This window comes from Mauremys reevesii, linkage group 10 (genome assembly GCF_016161935.1).
Source record: "Mauremys reevesii isolate NIE-2019 linkage group 10, ASM1616193v1, whole genome shotgun sequence".
Lineage (NCBI taxonomy): Eukaryota > Metazoa > Chordata > Testudines > Geoemydidae > Mauremys > Mauremys reevesii.
The window spans coordinates 54234856-54257718 of record NC_052632.1 but is presented as its reverse complement, the minus strand read 5'-3'; the positions used below and the strand labels follow the sequence as shown (position 1 = coordinate 54257718).

At 52.1% G+C, this 22863-nt stretch overlaps 1 protein-coding gene across 4 annotated transcripts in view; it reads left to right on the top strand.

Moving 5' to 3' along the window:
• Nucleotides 1–1060: 1060 nt before the first annotated feature.
• Nucleotides 1061–22863, top strand: part of AXIN1 (axin 1) — a 212175-nt gene continuing 190372 nt past the window's right edge. For 2 of the 4 annotated variants that reach the window (XM_039492172.1, XM_039492175.1), the window contains exons 1-2: nucleotides 1061–1173; nucleotides 17067–17217. The gene's annotated coding sequence lies outside the window, so the exon portion shown is untranslated. Of the gene's footprint in view, nucleotides 1174–7038; nucleotides 7512–17066; nucleotides 17218–19553; nucleotides 19647–22863 lie in introns of those variants that run through there. The other 2 variants (XM_039492173.1, XM_039492178.1) reach the window with 2 other exon arrangements.

Genomic DNA, 22863 nt, shown 5'->3' with positions numbered 1-22863 from the left:
CCTCTGCGTCACACTGCAGCAGTGTGGAAGATGCTGTTTCACCACGACTGCAGACTGCAAGCAGGGGGCATATTTCTTAAGTTTGTTTGGGTCGAGCTGCCCATTGGCAAGATACTGTGATACAACAGCACATCCCACATATAAAGAGAGGGAGCTACCGCCAAAGATGGCTTGGGTTGGGTGTGACATGGTTGGGTCAGCCCCATATCGCTCCTGTCTATACCATAGTTAGTTTAGAGTTTTAACTGGTAAGGATTTAGTTCCTTTGTATTAAGTGGCCAGCAGCACTGGCCATGGCCTGCCCATGGTCAATGCTGCAGTAAACCTGTCCTGGGGAAGTTCAGACCCCACCCCATTGATAAGGGAGCTGCTTAGTTTCACTTGGGAAACTTCGTGCGCACTAGGAAAATGAACCTAATCTGCCCCCACTATCCATTTCTCTTGGGGAGTTTGTGCTGGGGCCCAACGATTTTACTGGGAAAGCAAATGCTGAGCAGCTCATGTATCTAAGTCAGCTCTAGCAATGCCCTTGAATTCTCACTTCCTGCTCTACTCCAGCAATGCAGGCTTCTGTCCATCCCACTTCACTCTCCAGCCTGTTCCCTCTGTCCCCAGACCATCACTCTGCCTGGCACTCACTACTTGTAGGCACCCCAGGAACTCTCCTCCCTCCAGCCTCTTCCCCTCTGAGAGGATATCACAAAGTATCACTGAGGCCAAGAGCTTAGTAGGATTCAGAACAGATTGGATCGTTCTCTGGGTAATGAGGACATCTGCGGCTACAGTGGAGAGGTTCAAACAGCATATCAGAGCATGAGCCAACCCCCAAGTGAAAGGGTGGGAAGAAACTTGGTTATGCCTCTGAAGCATCTGGTGCTGATCCCTGTTGGAAACAGGTACTGGGCTGCGTGGCCCTGGAGTGTCCCAGCCTGGCAATCCCTATCTTTTTAGATACCCACGGGCTTAAACAGGTAACAGCCTTAGCCTTTGTGATGCACCTGCTCTCCAGGTGAGAGCACAATGCACTATTGTCAGACTCACAGCTAAAAGGTCTTCCCAGGCTGAATTGTCAAGTGCTGCCTCTCCTGCTTCCTCTATTACAAGCCATCTATCAACTGTGGTGTTCCGGAGAGCCACAGCCAGTGGAGAGGACACTGTGGAAAAAAGCTCAAGGTACAATACAACCAGCTCACCAGCCTTGGCCTCTCCAGTGCCACCAGAGTACTGAGAAGCTCTGCTAAGGCCTCCTCCATGGTGCAGTTGTACTGCACCATCAAACACACCCATCCCCTGGTGGGGCTTGGGCCCTAGTCAGGCCCACTCAGGTCTGTCCAGCTGAGGGCAGGGAACTTGCTGCAGCTATACATATAACTGCTGCTCAGAGGCTGGCCCCGTGGGACCTCAGGGATGTTGGGCCCCAGTTGCGTGGCTGGTTCAGGACTGGGATGGCTCCCTGCCATGGGAGGTGCTGCACTGAGCAGATGCATAGTGACTAGACAGGGCATTGGCGTGAGGGGGAGCATAGTTTAGTTCTGGGGAAGATTTAGTGCGAGATGGGGCAGGGGTCACTCTCACACATCGTCTCTTGCGTGGGCGGGGAGTGCACACTGCATAATCCAGCCCAGCTGATGCATTCAGACTGTCACAAGCAATCAGTGGTCAGGTGGCATCAGGATGAGCGGCCAGAGGCAAAGCCAGAGGCACTTACGCTTCAGCACTGAGCAGAACACTGGCTGCCATGTCAGTACCCCGCCTGGAGCATCCCCTATTTCCATAAATACATAACACCTCTCCGACGAGGCCGGAGCCATCGGCTAATCAGCATGCGCCTTGCCCAAGCAAAGCATGACACTGGCTAGCTAATGAGGAGCACCTCTGTTCCCAGAGCCACACAGAGGGAAAGGAGGAGCTCTCGAGGCTCAGCAGAGAGAAACCCCTCCACTTATGGGAAATATCCTCAGCGCAAGAGACTAGGGCAACAGCCCTGAACTGGAAAGGCAGCTGCTCCTGTATAATGCAGGCTCCCATCTGCACTGCTGCACCAGCATGCATCTGGGAGGTTGCGGGGAGGCACTGGCCTGGGGCAGATCCCTCATGTTGTACTCAGGACACTTGCTCCCTTTTAGCAGACACTGCTGCCTGTTTTCTGTACTTGTTGGGCTCAAAGGGGATGCAGATCACAGGATAAATACGTGCTCTCCTCCTCTGAGATACAACCATCTCTGGGATGCAGTGCAGCAGCTACATCAGTTAACAGTACACAGCAGCACTGCGCAGCAGCTTCAGCTGGGAAAGGAATCAGAGCTCTGTAGTCATGCAGATATAGCAGGGGAATGTACGGCGGGAGAAAGCAACATCCCAAACTGGAATTTGACCAGGATGCTGGAGCTAACACCCCTGCCCTGATGAAAAGTGCTCTGACCTTAAGCATGTCTCTTAGGACAGACAGCAGCCCCTAGTGCCATGCTGAAACATTGGTTAACTATTTACTCACTGAGAACGGTGCCCATCAACACTATTTCCTGAATTCTTGGCTTTTCCCTAGAGGTCTTCCAGGCATGTGCTGACCAGAACTGGCCATGGTTGAGCTGTGAGAGCAGGCTGGGGTGGCACCGAGAGGAATATTCTCAGAGTCCTGCTCGCTAGCTTTCCCTGGGACACTGCACAGGGTCCTCCCACCTGAGGTATTGCCCTGACAAACCCCACTAAAGCCTCCACTCTTTGGCCTCGGTATTTTCTCAGAAGAAATTCAACTCTTTACTTTTAATTTCCCCATCACCTTTTCTATGATTCTTCTTACTCATTCCTGCACCTCTTACAGCAAGCCGTTTGTCCAGAGCATTGTCCAAGCTGTTAGCTCCAGGTTGCTGATTCATTAGAATCTCATCCTCCCTTTAATGGATTTGGAAGGGTGATAGTTAAAACTCTTGCCTTCACTCCTTGATATGGCAAGACAGGCACTGTGGGTCTTTCACATGGCTGCAGCATAGGGCAATGCTAATAGTGATGCTATATATCAGACCAGGTGCCTTTGGCTAGACTCTTCAGTTCATTGTGGCACTCTAGGGTTGCAATGCAGCCAGCTATTCACGTTCTGTCACTGGAGAGGACTCCAGTCAGCTGGAGCGTACCAGTGTACCTGGCCCTTAACTGCGTGAGCTATCTGAACCTCTTTCGCTTTGCAAACCTGGGTTTCCCATTTCCTGCCAAGGCAGAAATAGTGCAAGAACTTATCTCTGAATACTCCATACTTCTCCCCTTCTTCTCCATACTTCTGGCCAGATGTGGGCAGTTTCCCCTGCATAGGCATGGAAAATAAGGCAAAAAACCTCCGTCAGAGCTCAGTGTTTCTGGCGGGACTGGCGGTCAGGAATGGGGGAAGATTCAGGCCAAGGCTTATTAGGCCAGCTCCTCAGCTAGCATATATGGATGCAGCTCTATTGCCTTGAATAGAGCAAGGCTGACTGACACTGCCTGAGAACTACAGCATAGATTTCAAAAGCCCAGAAACCAGAGTGCAGTATGGAGTGCCCTACAGCAGGGGGGCCTTGAATCTCACTTCTGCCCAGTCCAGCGGCCACAGTGCTTGGAAGGTCTCACAAGAGCTTCTGGGATATGCAGAGCTGTGAGACATCTGGCCTCTCAAGTCATCTCTGGCACTGCCATTAGAGTTAATTAGTCTCCCGGGCCACTTGACATTTACTCAGAGGCAACAGTCGAATGGAACAGGGAGGTTATTCCTCATAAGCAGACAAGGCACTTTAAAGACAAGCCAGTCCAGCCATCTTCCAAGCCCAGACTATTTCACGGCCTACAGGGAAAGGCAGCTTTGGAAACAATCATGTGACTGCAAAGGGCAAAATCCAAAAACTGGGGGGGCGGGGTTTCATTTTTTTGACATAAAGTAAATTTCCCACAGAAAGGAGAAACCTATTTTTTTTAAATCATTTAATCCAGAGCCCAATTTTCTGTTGGAAAAACAGTTTTTTGACAGAATTTCCAACCGGCCCTCGTTCCAATGGTTAATTACACACAGTGTTAAAAATATGCACCTCATTTCTAGTCCAGATTTGTCTAGCTTCAGCTGGCAGCTGTTGGGTCTTGTTACACCTATGTCTGCTGTATTAAAGCATCCTCCGCCCTCAGAAATCTCCTCCCGATGTAGAAACATATAAATGGTGATGAAGTCACCTCTTAACAGTCTCTTGGGTTTAAATCGTCTGAGCTTCTTAAGTCTTCTACTGTGCGGCAGGTTTTCCAGCCCTTGAATCCTTCTAGTAGCTCTTTTCTGAATCCTTTCTTTTTTGAAGAGTGGACACAGTGTTCCTGTAATGGCCTCACCAATGCTGTATACACTGGTAATAGCATCTCCCTACTCCTCCTGAATATTCCTCTGCTTGAACGTCCACATAGCCGTCACATAGCCCTGGGAGCTCATGTTCAGCTGGTTTCCACCATGGTTCTTCTCAGAGTCGCTGCTTCCCAGGATACATTCTCCCATCCTGGAAGTGTGACCTGCATTCTTTGTTCCTAGATGTGTGACCTTGCATTGACATGTATTTAACATGCATGTTGGTTAAATGAGCTCAGCTTACCAAGCAATCCAGACAGCTCTGTAGAACTGTCCAGTCCCCATCATTATTCCCACTTCACCACTTTGTGTCCTCTGCAAGGTTTACCAGGAGTGATTGTACAATGTCTTCCAGATTGTTGGTAAAGATGTTGAATAGCATTGGGGCTGGGGACCTACCCTAATGAGCCAGATGCACACTAATTATTTAGCCCTTGACAGCCAAAGATGTGCTGGGTGCCATCCAGATAGGATGATCAGATGTCCCGATTTTATAGGGACAGTCCCAATATTTGGGGCTTTTTTTAATACGAGCTCCTATTACCTCCTGCCCCCTGTCCCGATTTCTCACACTTGCTATCTGGTCATCCTACATCCAGATACCTGGTGCTCACAGGCTGACTAACACATGGTGCAACAAAAGGGAGTCTGCTCAGCAGGGTGGAGCTGTGGGGAGAAAGATGGATGCAGCACCAGCCTTCCTGGTCACTCAGCAAAGGCACCTGCCTGGCAGGGGGAGGTGGTTGGGTTTCCAGCCTATATTATAAATATGCAGCAGCTGTGGCCTGGATGGCTTCCCTCCTCTGGGCAGCATGTTCAGGGGAGCCTGGAGGAGCAGGAAGAGCTGGTTTGGGGTGAGCGTTCCATGCCCAGGAGGCTGAATGGGAAAGATGTGATTGGTTGGGAGAGAAGCAGACAAATGGGGCATCAAGGCTGGCACCAAGAGTGGAGTGGGTGGGGCAGCACAGTGGGGCGCTAGGCCACGGGCAGCGTATCACAGGGCCTGAAGGCAAGGAGGAGAAGCTGCATTCAATGAGGGGGAGCCAGTGGAAGGATTCCCACTGGGGGTGATGTGGCCAGACTAGCAGGTCAGGTAAATGGTTTTGGGGGTTGCCTTTGCTATAGGCTGCGGGCCGATGGGGGTAAGGGGAAGCCAGAGAGGAGGCAGCAGCATAGACTGCCAGCTCTTTGGTGCAAGAACTGTCTCATTCTGTTTGTCCAGTACCTGGTGCAGCAGGTTCATGGCTGCTGCAATACACCTAATGAATAATGATCATGATAGTCAGGGAAGAGAGGGTGAGGGCCTGTGAAGGCCTCCAAGGGGCTGTGCAGGATCTGGACATGGCCTGGATGTGAGGAAGGTGGGAGAGGGAAAAATCCAGCACATGGCCTGGCCATGGCTACTCCAATTTACAGCAGGGCAAGATGGGAACCAGACCCTCAGACCATGCTGGGAGTGTGAGCACAAGGCTGAGAGTCAAACCCAGCATCTGTCTTTTGCTCACTGGAAACCCCAGTGCTGGCTTGTCTGGGGCCCATCTGCCATTGGAATCAGTGCCCTGGGCCCCAGGATCTCAAGGCAATGCCTGTTCATAGCACTCACTCGTGCTGCAAGGGGAGGGCTCTGCAGGGTGGGCAGGGTAAAGGACATGGTGGTCTGGGACAGACTCCTCAGGAGGTGACTGCCTAGGAAAGGGCTTCTCCGCAGAGGGCCATCTGAGGAAGTGGCATGTGGGAGAGATGTCCCTTGAGGTGACCATATGGGGGATAGGGCTTTTTGCACTATCTTGAGTAACGCATGCATGAGGCTGGTGAACCAGTCTGGGGGTTCCAGGCATTGCAGGGGGAGTAGCTGTTAGAAGGAGGGAGACTTGGGAAGCAGACAACCCTAGGAAGGGGCTAGTGGGGGGGAGCACCCCAGGAGGGGGCTGGCAGATGGTATGGGGGAGGCATCCCAGCACTGGTATCTGATATGCCAGGCTCCCCATCATCAGGATCTAAAACGTCATAAAGGCACTGCTGTCCTGCCTGCTGTAGTGCAGAATAATGGGCAAGGTCACTGGGGATCAAATTAATGGGAATTTAGTTGCGTGCAGCTTCCCCGTTCCGACTGGCTGGCTCATCCAAGCTCTGGGTAATTGACTCTTCTCTGTGTGACAGAATTTCTCTCCAGAGGATCCATGGCATTTAATGAAGGAATCGCAGCTTAATGTCATCCAGCTGGCTGCACAGGCCACCCAGCCCTCATTTCAGTCTCTGGATTGCATGGAGCTTTCTCCAGTTGAAGCAGGAACAACGTCCTGTGCAAATTAAACCCCACTGACAGAGGAGCAGAGTGTGTGGAGAGAGCACTGGGCGAGGCTGAGAATGGAATGTGTGCTAATGTCCTTTCTCTCATGTCTCCTTCCTGCACGGGCACTGCAACAAGGCCTCTCATGTCGAGAGGCACTCAGCCAGGCTGCAAAGGGCGCCTGGAGCCAGAGGATGCTGAGAACTCGGGGTACTTCCCATCTAGGAACACTTTCCCCCAGTGCTGAGATGCCACCTTGGGCCATGGCTATGCTATGCAGTCTATACGGGCATAGCTACAGCACCATAGCTATGCTGGCATAACCCCATAGTGTAGATGCCGCCTACAGCGACAGAAGAGGTCTCTGCATTGCTGTAGGAATGCCACCTCCCCAAGCATTGGTAGCTAGGTTGACAGAAGCATTCTCCAGTGACCCAGCTGCCTCTACACTGGAGATTAGGTTGGCTTACCTACAGCACCTGGTGAGGGAGGGGGATTTTTCAGCCCTTCTGCCCCCTGAGAGCCATAGCTGTAGCCCCCTAAGTTTTAAGTGTAGACTAGGCCTTAAACTGGGGGCTCATGGAAATCCTGCAGACCAGACCAACTGAGAGGGGAGAGCCCGGCTTTGTACCCCACTAAGATGCTGTCATTAGAGCATCATAGGGGCAGGTCTGTGAGTCTCGGAGAAGAGACATTTTCACCCTAAGCTGCTGTTTCCAGGCTGTTCTCAGTTCTTCTGAAATGCTGGTGACTTACAGCTTCCTCTCTAGGAAGAGCAAGCTGCTTCTCATGCTCCACGGAACACCTCCGCTGCTTTCCTGATCCAGCTCTCACCCAGCCGCCTTCGTGACAGGAAGGGACCCAGCAGAGGTGTGTGCATGGCCTACAGAAGGGGAGGGATGTGACTTGTCGGGCTCTGGTAATGGAAGAACAAGGGGAGGTGGATTGAAATGTGAAGGGGAAAGTACTTTTTCACTTAAAACATAATTAACGTGTGGAACTCACTGCCATGACATGACCTCAGGGCCAAGGGCTTAGTGGGGTTCTAAAACCTTGTAGGCTCTTCTGTGGATAATGAGAACTAGTATGGCTGCAACAGAGGGGATCCACATGTATGAGAACCGGAAAACTGTTCGCTCCAGGGCATGAACCATCCCTCCCTGGTGAGGGTGGGGAGACACTGCCCTAGTGGGCATGTTGTACCAGAACTTGTCATTAGGGGGTTTCCTGCCCTTCCTCTGCAACATCGGGTCCTGGCCACCATCAGTGCCAGGAGACTGAGCTGGATGGCCCCTGGTCTGACCCAGCTTGATGTTTCCCAGGATTGTCCCCTGGCCCACTCTCCGTCCCCTGTAATGGGAGCGTTGCTGCTCTTGAAAAATGCCAGCGGAGAAGGCAAGGTCGTAAGGAGTGAAGCAGACCCCATGCATATGACAGACCCCTGCTCTCCCCTCCCCTGCCCTGCACACATATGCCCATGCTGACTGTGCCATGTGACCCCACTGAAGTCACTGAGATTGCGCACAGCAGGAGGCAGACAGTACTAGCCAGCGCCTGGGCTGGAATGATACCCCACCACCTGCACACTTGGGGTTGTTGCATAGTGTGCAGCAGGAAGCACAAGGTGCTTGATTCCAGTGTTAATGCAAGGAAGGCTAGATACCATGGTGACACGGGTCTTTGAAAAACAGGGCTGGACAGTTTTGTGCAACTCCATCTGTGACATTTTGGACAATTTAATGAATGAACAAACTTGAACATTTGCAAATAATTGATATGACCCATACATTTAGGCCAGAACTACATTAGAAATTTTTGCCAGTACAGTAATGTCAGGGAGGCAGAGTTCTTACAATCTTCCTGTATTGGCAAAAGGAAGATGATGCTGGTGTTGGAGTATACCAGAGAGTTTTATGGACAAGTGGTGGTTGTTGAAATTGTGGTGGAAATCTATGAGGGAGTTTAAGTCGCCTGTCCAGAGGATGAAAATGTCTCTGATGGTTTTGTGGAGCATTTGTCCAAAAATTCTTATTCAAGGTAACCTATGAAGATAGTGGCATATTGGGGACAGCACAATCAGCTGCAGCAATGGAACCCTACAGACAGCTATGTACAAGAAACTCGCAGCTCGCCACTCCTAACCACCCCAAACACCCCAAGAAATCTGTGATCTACAGCCAGGCATTCAGATACCACAGAATATGCTCTGAGGAGAAAGTCTGGGATATAAACCATAACACACTCAAAACTGCCTTCATCAAACAAGGACACCCCACCAGAGAAGTAGATGGCATCATGGAAGGGCCACTCCAATATCCAGAGAGAATCTGCTTCAATACAGAAATAAAAACCCCTCCAATTGCACTCCCCTAGTTGTGACCTACCAGCCCACACTGGAACGCATACAGAGTTTTATCAAATAACTACAACCCATACTGGATGGTGACCCCATCCTGAAGGAAATCTTTTCTGAACCCCCTCTTCTGGCCTTCAAAGAACTCCTCCCCCCACCCCCACCCCAAGCTTTCCACAGACCAGGACACAGCAACTCAAAGCAATACCAGACACTGCCAGAACAACAGATGCAAAATCTGCAGACATATCTCCACTGCTACAATGATCAACACTTCCCACAATGCACCATTCAAGATCCATGGGTCCTACACATGTCTGTGACAACATGTGGTATACCTCACTCACCCCATGCTCTAAATGCCCCAATAACAATGATGGGGGTGAAACCAGTCAATCATTACATTCTCAAATGAATTCCACACAGGAAAATCATAAAAGACAAAAACACCCTGTCACCTGTGGGTGAACACTTTTCACAAAGCGATCACTCTATATCTGACTGATCAGTCCTCACCCTCAAAGGAAACCTTCACAACACTTTCAAAAGACGAGTTTGGGAGCTTAAATTCACAACTCTGCTAGATGCTAACAATCATGGTCTTAATAAAGACGCTGGATTTGTGGCTTATTACAACAATTTGTAACCCACTAACCCCCTTTTTGTCCTATGACTGCAGGGATGTTAGGTCACTTCATCTGGAACAGTCCCTTAGACTATGTACAATCAGTTTGACCTTGCATTTAGCTGTGCCACTCTGAGTACCTTTCCCAGACCTGAAGAAGAGCTGTGTAGCTCAAAAGCTTGTCTCTCTCACCAACAGAGAGAGACATTCTTTAGAGAGAGAAGGTGGGTGAACGAATATCTTTTACTGACCATCTGTATTAGTGTCATCTAGTGGCTCCCAGTAACATTATGTGTGTGACATTATCCTTGTGCCCAGACTGTCTGCACTCAGGGCAGGTCTACACTTAAAATGCATTGGAGCTGCACCGTTGTCATGTTTAAGTGAAGATGCTCCTTCGCCGATGGGAGAGCTTCTTCCATTGGTGTAATTAGTCCAGCTCTGCAAGAGGCAATAGCTATGTCGACAGGAGAAGCTCTCCTGTTGACATAGACCTATCTACATGTGGGATGAGGTCAGTATAACTGCATCGCTCAGGGGTGTCCATTTCTAGTCCTAGTTCTTGCAATCGCTTATCATAAGCAAGCATGGTTAGTACCTTTGATTGTAGATTTGTAGGTTTCTGGGCCCAAAGGGACCATTCTGACCAGCCAATCTGAGTTCCTGCATAACACAGACCAGAGAACCTCCCCCAGGGACTCCTGCATCAAGCCCATAACTTCTGTTTGTGCTAAGATGGATCTTTTAGAAAGAGACCTTCAATCCTGATTTAAAGATTTCACGTGAGCAAGACTCCCCCATGACCTTAGGTGAGCTGTCCCAATGGTTAATTACCCTCTCTGTTAAATATTTCCACTTCATTTTTATCTGAATTTGCCTAGCTTTAGCTCATGTCTACACTACAGGGGTTATAGTGGTGTAGCTATGCGGCTATAACCTCATAGTATAGACACATACAGCAATGGAAGGCATTTTTCCATCACTGTAGGAACTCAACCTCCCTGAGTGATGGTAGCTAGGACAGTAGAAAAACTCTTCTGTGGATTCAGCTGTGTCCACACTGGGGTGGACAGGGTCAGGGGTGTGGATTTTTCACACCCCTCAGCACCATAACTATGTCAACCTACGTTCTAAGTGTAGACCAGGCCTCAGCTTCCAGCCACTAGATCTTGTTCTGCCTTAGCCTGGAAAATTAAAGAGTCTTCTGTCATACTCTTCTAGGGCTAGGCTCCAGTGTAAGAGTCGGGATCAGACCAAAACTGGCTCTTTAGACAGGCTCTTGTATGGTCTTGACATCTTTCTCCCAGGCCTCAGGCCACACCACCCTTTTTCATAAGGTCTACTATAGAATGCCAGAATGTCACCTTTTACAAACCTCCAGTAATAATTGGCCAGACCCATAAAGTCTTGGACCTGTTTCTTGGTTCATGGGGCAGGCCAATTCCAAATGGCTTCTACCTTGAAAGTTCAGTGCAAACAAACCCACTGCCCACCCTGTGTCCTATACAAGGTACCTCTGCAGCCCCTATCTTGCATTTAGATACCTTGGCAGTGAACTTGGCTTCTTTAAGCATCTATAATACAATTCCCACATGGTCAGCTGGTCTACCCAGGGTGTGGGGTAAGGGTCAAGCTTGATGTCACTAGGGTCCCAGGGCCAGTGTGGAGGCCACAGGAACCCCCATTGTGAGTCACTGAGACCCTGCGGCAGTGGTCTCCGGAGCCAAGCAATTGACTGGAGAGAGAAGACTGATTCCAGCACACTTCTTCTTAGATCAGTGTCTTCTGTGACACATCATTTGCCTTCAGAGGGCTCCCTGACACCAGTGGTTTGAGTGTGGTCCAGCGAGTCCGGCCCCTTTGGGAGATAACTCCAAAGATGGTGCTGGGGAATGAAGCACATACACCTCTAAGGGTATGTCTACACTACAAGACTATTTCGAATCAACTTAAGTCGAATTTGTGGAATCGACCTTATGAAGTCGAATTTGTGTATCCACACTAAAAACACTAATTCCACTGTGTGAGTCCACAGTAATGGGGCCAGCGTCGACTTTGGAAGCGGTGCACTGTGGGAAGCTATCCCACAGTTCCCGCACTCCCCGCTGCCCATTGGAATTCTGGGATTTCCCCCCCAATGCCTGCTGGGGGAAAAAATGTGTAGAGGGTGGTTTGGGGTAACTGTCATCATTGAACCGTCAATCACGCCCTCCCTCCCTCCCCGAAAGCGCCTGCGGGCAATCTGTTCGTGCACTTTTCTGCTCAGTGACAGCGCGGGCACCACAGCACTGCGAGCACGGAGCCCCGCTGCAGTTATGGCCGTTGTCAACTCCTCGCACCTTATCGTCCACCTCTTCCATAGTCAGCTGCTGAGAAATCGGGCTACTTTTCAATGGTGCTGCAAGCACTGGTGGACCATGGGGGACGTTTTACCAACATCAACGTCGGGTGGCCAGGCAAAGTTCATGACGCGCGTGTTTTCAGGAACTCTGCTCTGTTTAGACGCCTGCAGGAAGGTAGTTTCTTCCTGGACCACAAAATAACTCTTGGGGATGTGCAGATGCCTATAGTGATCCTCGGGGACCCAGCCTACCCACTAATGCCCTGCCTCGTGAAGCCCTATGCAGGCGCCTTGCACAGCGACAAGGAACTCTTCAAGTACCAGCGAGCAGCGTGACCTGTGACTGTTCAGTTTCTTTACAGAGACGCTGAACCTGCCCCTGTTTCTTTACCAAGTTACTGTTGACTAGCATCTGCAGTTACTTACCCCCATCCACCCCGCTTCCCCCACTTCCAACACACGTTTAAAAATAAAATACATGTTCCACTGTAACTTTACAAAGGTTTCTTTATTGATGACTTTGCATTAAAGGGTTGAAACTGGGACGCAGACTGTGCTGGGTAGGGTGTGCGGTGATGTAAAGACCGCCTCTAAACTCGAGGAATGACAGGCTCCTGCTCCCAGAGCGGTCTGCAGTGCCGGACTGGTTGTTTCAACGGAGCCTGCCATCCTTCCTTTTTGGGACTCTGTGTGCGGGGGCTATGTGGCCTTGTGGCGGGGGAGGACGGATACAGATTCCTCTGCTGCGTGGCTCTGTGGTCCAGGACAGGGACCGTTGCATGAGATCTGTAACCCCCTCCCCGCTACAAAGTCACGTACCCCCCCACCCACACAGAACCTGCAAACCACCTCCCATACCGACCAGGGTGCCTACTGACTGCACTGTGTGTGTGACCTGCTGCTGATCCTGCCCCCGTCTCTGTACCCTGCTAAACGTGACTGTCCTATGCAATACCCTACCTCCTTTCCCACCCACCCACCCACCCCTTCAAACACAGCGTTGTGTAAAAAAGGATGACGGAAACAGTAATTAACAGCAAAGTATTTTTAATAATTAACCAAACAGTCAGGGGATGAAACTGGGATTGGGGCTAGGGTGAGTCAGGAAGGGAAGGAATTCTCAAAAATTAGGGTATGAGAGCTTTTGGGTACTTGAGCACTCTGCTGGGGTGCAGTGACAGTTTTCACGGCCCCTGGCGCCACTCCTTCTGGTTACTTTGGGTGACGGGAGGTATGGGACTTTGTGGCGGGGGAGGGCGGTTGCAGATACACTGCGGGGGGGCTCTGTCCTCCTGGCTGCGGTCCTGCAGAACATCCACAAGGCGCCGGAGCGTGTCCGTTTGTTCCCTCATTAGTCCAAGCAGCGTTTGAGTCGCCTGCTTGTCTTCCTCATGCCACCTCTCCTCCCGTTCGCTGTGTGAGCGCTGGTACAGAGAGAGGGTCTCCCTCCACTGGCTCTGCTGGTCCGCCTCGGCTCGGGAGCACCCCATAACTTCAGCGATCATCTCGTCCCATGTCTTTCTCTTTCACAGCCTAATCTTTGCCAGCCTCTGTGAGGGGGATGCTGTGGCAGGTCTGGAGACAGTCGAAGCTGTGTGATGGGAAAAAGGGAGTGAATTCCTTGCAAAGATACATTTTTGCGAACAATGAACACAGTCTAGTCTGTGTCTGTGAACAACACCATGCACAGCACCTATCTCGTGCGCACTCCTGCAGCAGGCAATCCTGAAAGCATAAACTCTGCCCCTGTTCTACCCCATCGCAGTGTCCCCCGACCCTTTCACTTCTGGGTTGAGATCCCAGTGCCTGATGGTGCAAATTTCATTGTCGCGGGTGGTTCTGGGTAAATGTAGTCAGACATTCCTTCCTCCGGGAAAGCAACGCCAGACAATCATTTTGAGCCCGTTTTCCCTGGATTGCCCTGGCATACGCCATAGCGTGGCAACCATGGAGCCTGTTTTGCCTTTTGTCACTGTCACCGTATGTGTACTAGATGCCGCGGACAGAGGCGATTCAACAGCGCTACACAGCAGCATTCATTTGCTTTTGCATGACAGCAGAGATGGTTATCAGCCATATTGCACCATCAACCACGCCAATGTAAATTGGCAAGGTGATGATGGGTAGCTGTCCTATTGCACTACACCTTCTGCTTCTGTCATAGGTGCCCCTGGCCGAGATGAGCCGGGGCTGCAAAAGACAAAACTGGGAATGACTCCCCGAGTCAATCCCTCCTTTATGGTATCTAAAAATAGAAATAGTCCCGCCTAGAATATGGGGCAACTGTACTAGGGTTTTAGTGTATCAGAGAACTACAGAGCACAGCCGCTCTGTGTCAGATCCCGCAGGAATGACGAGCTGCATGCCATTCACAGGGGGTGCCCCTGCAACAACCCTACCTGTTGCTTCCCTCTTCCTCCAGCCTTCCTGGGCTACCGTTGTAGTGTCCCCCAATTTCTATGCTGAAGTAATAAGGAATGCAGGAATAAGAAACAGTGACTTGTTAGGGAAATGAAATGAGGGTAAGGCAGCCTCCAGCTGCTATGATAGTCCAGGCAGTACAGAATCTTTTCTTTACACATGAAGGGCGGGGGCTGATGGAGCTCAGCCCCCTGTTGCTATGATGAAGACGGTTAGCAGGCCATCTACTTATGGGCTGATGATGAGGACAGGTAGCAGTCCTATTGCACTACACCATCTACCGCAAGGCTGATGATGAGGACGGGTACCAGTCATTTTGCACCGTCAGTCACCCATGAGGCAGGGGAGGGAGGGGCGAGGATGCTACCGTAGAGTGCCACAGCATCGCGTCTACCAGCAGCATTCAGTACACATAGGGTGACATTTACAAGAGTCAAGAGACGATTTCTTTCCCTTTTCCTTCTGGGGGTGGGGGGTGGCTGTACATTGACGAGCTATGCCCTGAACCACCGCGGACCCTGTGTTTGACCCTAGAAGCATTTGGAGCTCAGCCAAGAATGCAAATGATTTTCGGACACAGCGGGAACTGTGGGATAGCTTGCGTTCTCATTCCCCCCCCCCATCCATGAGCGTCCATTTGATTCTTTGGCTTTCCGTTACGCTTGTCACACAGCAGCGTGCTGACTCTCTGCTACGCCGTCTGTCCGGAGATTTTTTAAAAATACTTTGGACCAGGCGTAACATTACGGTAATTTTCCTAATTAGATGCAGGAGTCGCCGAGCGAGATCGCCCTGAGGAGGGTCACTGAAGGAGATAGAGAGCGCATGCTGCGTGAAAGCCAGCACAAACCAGGGGCCTATGCAGCCGTGCTCGGGGAGGCAATGCTTTCTGAGTACCTCATGAAAGCCTGGCGCGGAAAAGTGTGCTACCACGGAGCACCCAATAAGGCAGCTCTCCCCAGGAACCTCCTGCGGAGGCTTTTCGATTACCTCCAGGAGAGCTTCGTGGAGATCTCCCAGGAGGATTTCTGTTCTATCCCCATATATATAGAGACCTCCTTTTCACATACTTCAGATTCCTGTTATATTAAGAATAAAAGTTTACATGTTTAAAGCACTTACCGACTGCTCCTTCCCCTGATTCAGGGTCCGGGTTAACGGCCGGGGAGGGTTGGTAGGGGATCTCCGTGATGGTGATGAAGAGATCCTGGCTGTTGGGGAAACCAGCGTTGTAAGCGCTGTCGCCTGCCTCGTCCTCCACAAACCCTTCCTCATCTTCTCCGTCCGCGAACATCACCGAGGAACTGGCCGTCGACACTGTCCCATCGTCAGAGTCCATGGTCACTGGTGGGGCAGTGGTGGCAGGCTCCGTAGCATCCGTTTGCCGCTTTGATTTTTTGGTAGCCTTGTCTGGGGTCCTTGATTTTCACGCGGCGCTGCGTTGCATCCCGCCTGTATCCTCCGTCTCTCATGGCTTTGGAGACCTTTTCATAGGTCTTTGCATTCCGTTTTTTGGAGCGCAGCTCCGAAAGCGCAGACTCCTCGCCCCACACACCGATCAGATCCAAGACTTCCCGGTCAGTCTATGCTGGGTCCCCCTTTCTATTCAGAGATTACATGAACTCCTCTGCTGGAGAGCTCTGCATTGCTGCCGGTGCTGCTGAGCTCGCCCCGATGTCCAACCACGAAATGAGATTCAAACTGTCCAGACAGGAAAAGGAATTCAAATTTTCCCGGGGCTTTTCCTGTGTGGCTGGTCAGAACATCGAAGCTCGGACTGCTGTCCAGAGCGTCAACAGAGTGGTGCACTGTGGGATAGCTCCTGGAGCTACTAAGTTCGATTTGCATCCACACCTAGCCTAATTCGACATAGCCATGTCAAATTTAGCGCTACTCCCCTCGTCGGGGAGGAGTACAGAATTCGAACTAAAGAGCCCTCTATGTTGAATTAAATGGCTTCCTGGTGTGGACGGGTGCACGGTTAATTCGAATTAACGCTGCTAAATTCGAATTAAAGTCCTAGTGTAGACCAGGCCTAAGAAATGACCCCAGAGTGTCTTGTCTGAGGTGAAGGGGATTCCACATGTGCAGAATTCATTATGTTAGGGAACTGAGCCTGAGGAGAGCTGAGAGCTCTCAGCGGTCATGCAGGGTACTCAGCAATTCACAGGATCAGGTCCTTGCTCTCTCATTGGCTATCATGTGGACCCACTTCCCCTCTCATTGCCTATCATGCAGACCCCCCCCCATGCCTTCCCATTGGCTGGCACACATTCCTACCTCCTCTCCCACTGGCTGTCTAGTGACATCCCTTTGGCAATCATTGCATCTGTGCATGGGGGCTAATGGGTATTTCAAGTAAGTTTAGCATCTTTTAATGCAGCCAAACACCGGTGATCAGCCAGTGCTCCATGGGCCACTGTGCAGGAGCCAGCACTGGCTGGCGTAATTCAGTGCCACGCTCAGCAACCAACCACCTGGAGCAGCCAAAGAAGGGAACATGTTTAAAGGGTAGGGGAGAGATTGAAAGGAAGGGTGATAACATGGGGCTTGTCTGGGGCCAAAACAGCCCCCAGATGTGAACTCTCCTGAACTTGGGGGGGTTGCAGTTTGTGGGCTGAGTCCCCCTCTCAGGGTGTTGCAGGCTCTCAAAGATCTAACAGCCTGCACCTCTTCTCTTTACAGAGCAGCAACGCTGGGAAGCAAAAGGACAGAATCCCACGCCCCCACTCGCCAAGATGAGAGGCAGATGTTACTACCCAGGGTTGCGGCAGGAAGCTGCAGGACCTTGGTGGAGCTGGCATGCAGAGGGCAGGCCTGCCCCGAAGGCTGTAAGGTGGGTGGAGAGAAGGCCCGGGCCGTCACAGAAGCGGGCCTGGATTCCTGCCTTTAATGCAGTGGTGGGCAATCTACGGCCCATAAGCCACATCCAGCCCGCAGGACCATCCTGCCCAGCCCCTGAGCTCCTAGCCTGGGAGGCTAGCCGCCCCCCCCCCCCCCACCGCAGCCTCAGCTTGCTCACTCAGCTGCCGGTGCAATGCTAGTCTGGGCGGCGGGGCTGTGAGCTCCTGGGGCAGCACAGCTGCAGAGCCCGGTCTGATCTGGTGCTCTGTGCTGCGTGGTGGCATTGGCGGCAGTGTGGCCCGGCTCCAGCCAGGCAGTGCAGCTGTAGTGCCGCCAGCCACTGGTGCTCCAGGCAGCGCGGTAAGGGGGCAGGGAGCAGGGGGGATTGGATAGAGGGCAGGGGAGTTCGGGTGGTGGTCAGGTGGCCGGGGTGTGGATAGGGGTTAGAGGGGAAACAGGCGGTTGAATGGGGGCAGGGATCCGGGGGGGGGGGGCAGTCAGGAAGGAGAGGGGCAGCAGGGGGCAGTCAGGGTAGGGGTCCCAGAGGGGGCATCAGGAATGAGAGGAGGGGTTGGATGGGGTGGCGGGGGTCCAGGGGAAGTCAGGGGACAGGGAGTGGTGGTGTGTGGATGGGGCAGGGGTCCCAGAGGGGCCGTCAGGGAACAGGGGGTTGGATGGGGCAGGAGTCCTGGTGGGGTGCAGATAGGAGGTGGGGGCCGGGCCATGACCCCCTATCCTAATCAGCCCTCCATACAATTTACAAAACCCGATGCGGCCCTCAGGCCAAAAAGTTTGCCCGCCCCTGCTTTAATGGTAGCTGGCTGCTCTGACAGCATGGCCACCTGCAGGTGGCAGCAGCCAAGAAGGTGCGTGATGGTTTGGTCAGCGTGGGCATGTGCTCCTTCAGGCAGTGTGTTCCTTCCCACCCCATAAGTCCAGTGCCTTTGCAATATGAGCAGCACAGGACCTGCTGCAACAACTATAATGGCCAGGGAAATGGAGCCGTGGGGTGTCAGGGATTTTATGTGCAGGCTCTGGCTTTATTACTCTGGCAGCACCATTCAGTGCCCATAGGGTGACCAGACAGCAAATGTGAAAAATTGGGAATGGGCTGGGGGGTAATAGGAGCCTATATAAGAAAAAGACCCCAAAATCGGGACTGTCCCTATAAAATTGGGACATCTGGTCACCCTAAGTGCCCACCACACTCAGGATGCTGCTTCCAGCAGAGTGTGTGAGAGCCCGGGCAGATGGAGGCAGGATGAGAGGAGAACCCATTGGCTGTTCCTGGCCTAGAAACATGCTCAGAAAACTGAAAATGAGTCTCGCAGCCGAACAGGCTCCATTATCCCAGTGCACTAAAGGGGCACCCAGCCCTCCCCAACAGCCAGTGACGCTTGGCATCCACCATGGCCATGCGGCTTGGCAGGCTGGCTGTGGGGAATTGCTCTGGCCTTTCACAAAGGAGGAGTGGCCAGGGCCAAACCTGGTGGAGGCCATCTAAACCACAACCTATGGTGTAACTGCAGCAGGGACTGTGGATTGACACCCACTCGCACCAGTCTAGCTAGTGTGCATAATAATAGGAGCACTGACAAGGTGGCACAGACTTCAGAGTGGGCTAGCAACCCACAAGGTCCCCAGCAGGCGTGTTCTAGGGCAGCTAGTCAGCCCTGGCATCCATGCCACCACACCTTCGCTGCTATTAGTACCCGCACTAGCTAGATTAAAACTTGTCTGAGTGCACCTAGCCATGCTACAGTGAAATGTCCATTTGCAGTGTAGAGATACTTTTGCACTCTTCTCCAGGAGCAGAGACTGTCTGGGGGGTTTCAGTTTTCTTTTGGAAAAAAACTAGGAAATTCTTAATAAAAACTCCATTGAAAGGCCCATTGTTAAGGTTGCAAAGCCAAGCAGTCAAATGTTAAGAAATGACAGTTATTGCGGCCCACAAACCTAATTCAGGCCCCTGGTTCCTGGCCATTATGTCCCAGCCTAACATGCCGGTTTTGCTCAGGACCCTGCCTCATGCAGTGCAGGACACACTATGCACTATTCCTTGTACCTTCAGCAGCCAGCGGATGGTCCAGCAGGGACTGAGGCTGTTGCCTGCAAGACTCCAGCCTCGTTCAGAGCGGAAGTTGGAACATGGGACTGAGGCAGGGCCATGAAGGACGAGAGAGGACAGTTTCCTGGTTAAGTCACTGGAGTGGGTGGGGACCCAGGAAACCTGGGTTCTGACTCTGTTACTGGTCTCTTCTGTGATTCAACCAATGACTTCAGAGGTGGCCACTAATTTCCATAGTGCCCAAATGAAGACACCCAGGGTCTGATTTGCAGACATGCTGAACACTTAAGCCTGCAACTGAACTCACTGGGAGCTTCAGATGCCCAGCATCTCTGAGAAACCAGACTGTGATGGTATGTTCACTCCACACCAGCCAGAGGGGTTAAGGTTGCTGGGTGGGCCAGTGAACTGCGGAGGCTGCACCTGGAGGAGGAGCCAGGGAGCAAGGAGGACTGATTAAAGGGTGAAGGCTGGTAGAAAGCCAGGTAGCTGAGGGCAGAAGGGGGCTGCATGGAGGAGGACTGCAGTCCCTCTCTCTGAGGCTAGGGAGAGCAGGGGGTGTGGCCGCAGGAGGGTGGAGAAGGAGCCTGAGAGAGGCAGCGTAGGAAGCAGTCCAGGGAAAGAGCAGCAAGGTTTGGGACAGTTCAGACCTTAGCCTCTGGTTATAGGGTCCCTGGGCTGGAATGCAGAGAATGGGGGGCGGGGAGGGGGTCTGAGTTCCCCATCCAGCCACTGGGGAAGTGGCACAGTCAGAGCAGTGCAATTGGAGACAGCCTGGGATGGTTCATCCTGCAGGGGAAGGGAGAAACACGCATAGTGACCTGGCTGGCGACGAGAGGGTGCGCTGAGTTCCCGAGAGAGAGAGAGGACAGAAGGGGCTGCAGGACCAGGTGGAGCTAATCCCTGCAGCAGCCAGGAGGAGGTGCCCTAGCAGTGAGGGGCTCCCTTACGCAGACCTAAAACTAGGCACCCAACATTAGTGGGATCTCGCAGAGCCGCGGTTCCCCATCTGCCTTGGGGGGGCTATGAGCAGGGCAGGTCGGGAATGTTCTGATGAAACATGTTTTCATTGGAAACTGTCGGTGTCAAAACTGAAACTGTTCACAAGAAAGGGACCAGCCGCTGAATCTGCCAATTTGAAATGAAAGAGAAAAAACTCTGGAGCTTTCTGGCCTAGCAAACAGGTCAGGGAGAGTGTGAGATGGCCGCCCCATGAAACGCACAGGCTGTAATTAGAGAAATGTCAGCCAGGTCCCCGGGGGGGGGCAATAATACCCCTAAAGACCTTTCTGGAAGGAATTGCCCATAAAAACAATAAACGTGGATCACAGAAAATGCTGTGCTTTCAGCGAGGGCTTTCTCCTCCTGGCATTTCATTCACTCAGCAGCCGCTAGCTCCTGGCCACTCTCAGGATGTGGGGTTTGCAACCACAAATGTGCCGCAGCACTGTTGGTGCCCCTCAATCAACCCACAGCCCCCTGCTATCCCAACATGGGCTCCTCACATACAGCTCTGCTAATGCTCCTCAATCCAATCCCACAGCACCCTGCTATCCCAATCCTGGATTCCCCACACACAGCTCTGCTGGTGTGCCTCACTTCTGACCCCAGCCTAGGCAGGCCACTCTTCCAATATTAAACTAGACAGGCCTCTCTTCCGGTATTAAACTAGATAGCAAGGTCACACTGGCTGGGGTGGAACAGTGCACTCTTCAAATGGTGCTCCTCCTCCATGTGGCGTGACCTCGCATGCACAGTGTTTATGAGGTCACACCACATGGGAGGCGCCATTTTTAAGAGCTAGCACCACCTCAGCTATCCTCCTCCATTCAACCGGCACTAGCTCCCCTCTGCTCTGCCATGAGCTCTCTCACTGGTGGTGCAGGAGCTGTCCCTTCTTCAGCTCCTGCCCTCTCTCCAGGTCTGCCCCCTCTGGTCTGTATCTCCTCCCTCCCCTGTTTGCTGTCATTAAGGACCGCCCTGCCACGCTCTGGGAGGAGTTCTGGACTACAGCTCATGTGAGAGACACTATAATATACAGGTGTCCTGCAACACCCGTAGAAAGGCCAGGTGCTTTCTGAATCCAGATCAGCCTCAGTCCCATCCTGGAGCAGCCAGTTCCACATTGTAGCTACTGTTCCTTTGTACTCATTAGGAATGTGTGGTCTTTGCCATTGGCTTTCATATTGTGAGGCAGGTTACAGACCCCAGGCCACCCCAGATGTCCTCTTCCAAAGGACAGGATATCAGACCCTTTTACCCTCCCTGCTCTGGCAGATCTCCCACCCCTTTGCAGCAGGTCGCCGCGCTCTGTTTCTATCCCCAGATCCGGTTCTGTTTCTGCTCTTCTCTAGGCAAGCTAGTGCATTAAAGAGGGGGGCATATCTAACAAGCCCTAACTAGGGAAATGCAGCATGATGGCAAAGGGCTGGCTAGTTGGGAGGAGCTGGGCGGCAGCAGGGCTGGGTAGTTGGGGCCTGCTTTGCTCTGTCATGCCTTTGTAGTGCCCATTCCAATCCAAAGGTCACCAAGGTCACCATCCTGGAACAGGGCAGCACCTTGCTTGTCCAGCTTTGTCCCTGGCTGTGCTCATTGCTAGCTGTATGAGGAGAGTTGGAAGCTTAGCAAGCCCATAATGGTGTAATGGGCCAGAGAGGAAGTTTCCCCTGAACCCTTATCAGCCAGTGAGTGGCTTGTGCCCAGGACAGCAGGGTTTTGGCCTTTTCCAAGTGTGTTTTCATCCTCTCTGATAGAACTCAAGATGGTCTTGATGCCCATTGAAATGTCCAGTGCCCGTTTGAATCCTCATCTCTTGGCCTCCATGTTCCCTAGTGGCTGTGAGTTCCACAGACTAACTGTGTCATGGGAGAGTGGTTCCTTTGGTCAGTGTTCTGCTGCCTCTCGGTGCCATTGCCTGTCCCCTCATTGGTGTGTGATTTCTGTGTTGCCTGGCAATGATGGCTGCCCACTGTCTGAGTGAAGGGCGGGGACTCGGGGCTGTCTGCCTAGAACAAGGAGTCATGTATTTTCTAGTTACTAAGTTTTCATATTTTCATTTTAACTGAATTAATGATGTCTGCTGAGTGGTAGAGCATAGCATTGTCAACTGATTGGCTGGAATGCCTGGCATGTGACAATCTCTCACCAGCTGCTTGGCTAGAATTCAGAGGGGGTGAGGAGTTCTGACAGTTGACTGGCTAGAATGGTGGCAGAGAGGTGTCTCTGGCTGGGAGAGTCTGAAGGTGGCCTTTTTATTCCCACTGCCACAGGGCAAGTGGCTGGCTGCACTGAGACATGGGGCAGGCATCTCTTCCCTCCTCTGATGGGCCGGAATTGTGCACATCTGCTGGCTTGGAGTGGCTCAAATCCCACAGCTTTGGGGGCCACAGCTACAGAAGGTCCAGGCAGGGCAAGGCACAAAGTAGACTCTCCTACCTGACACTGGAGCACACCCCCTACCCCACCTGAGAGACCTCACACCAGCTGGCCCCAGTCTCAGCTCTTTTAGCCAATGCCTCCCCATTTGGCATCAGAATATCCCAGATGGAATTCCTTTGCCCAGCTGATCCC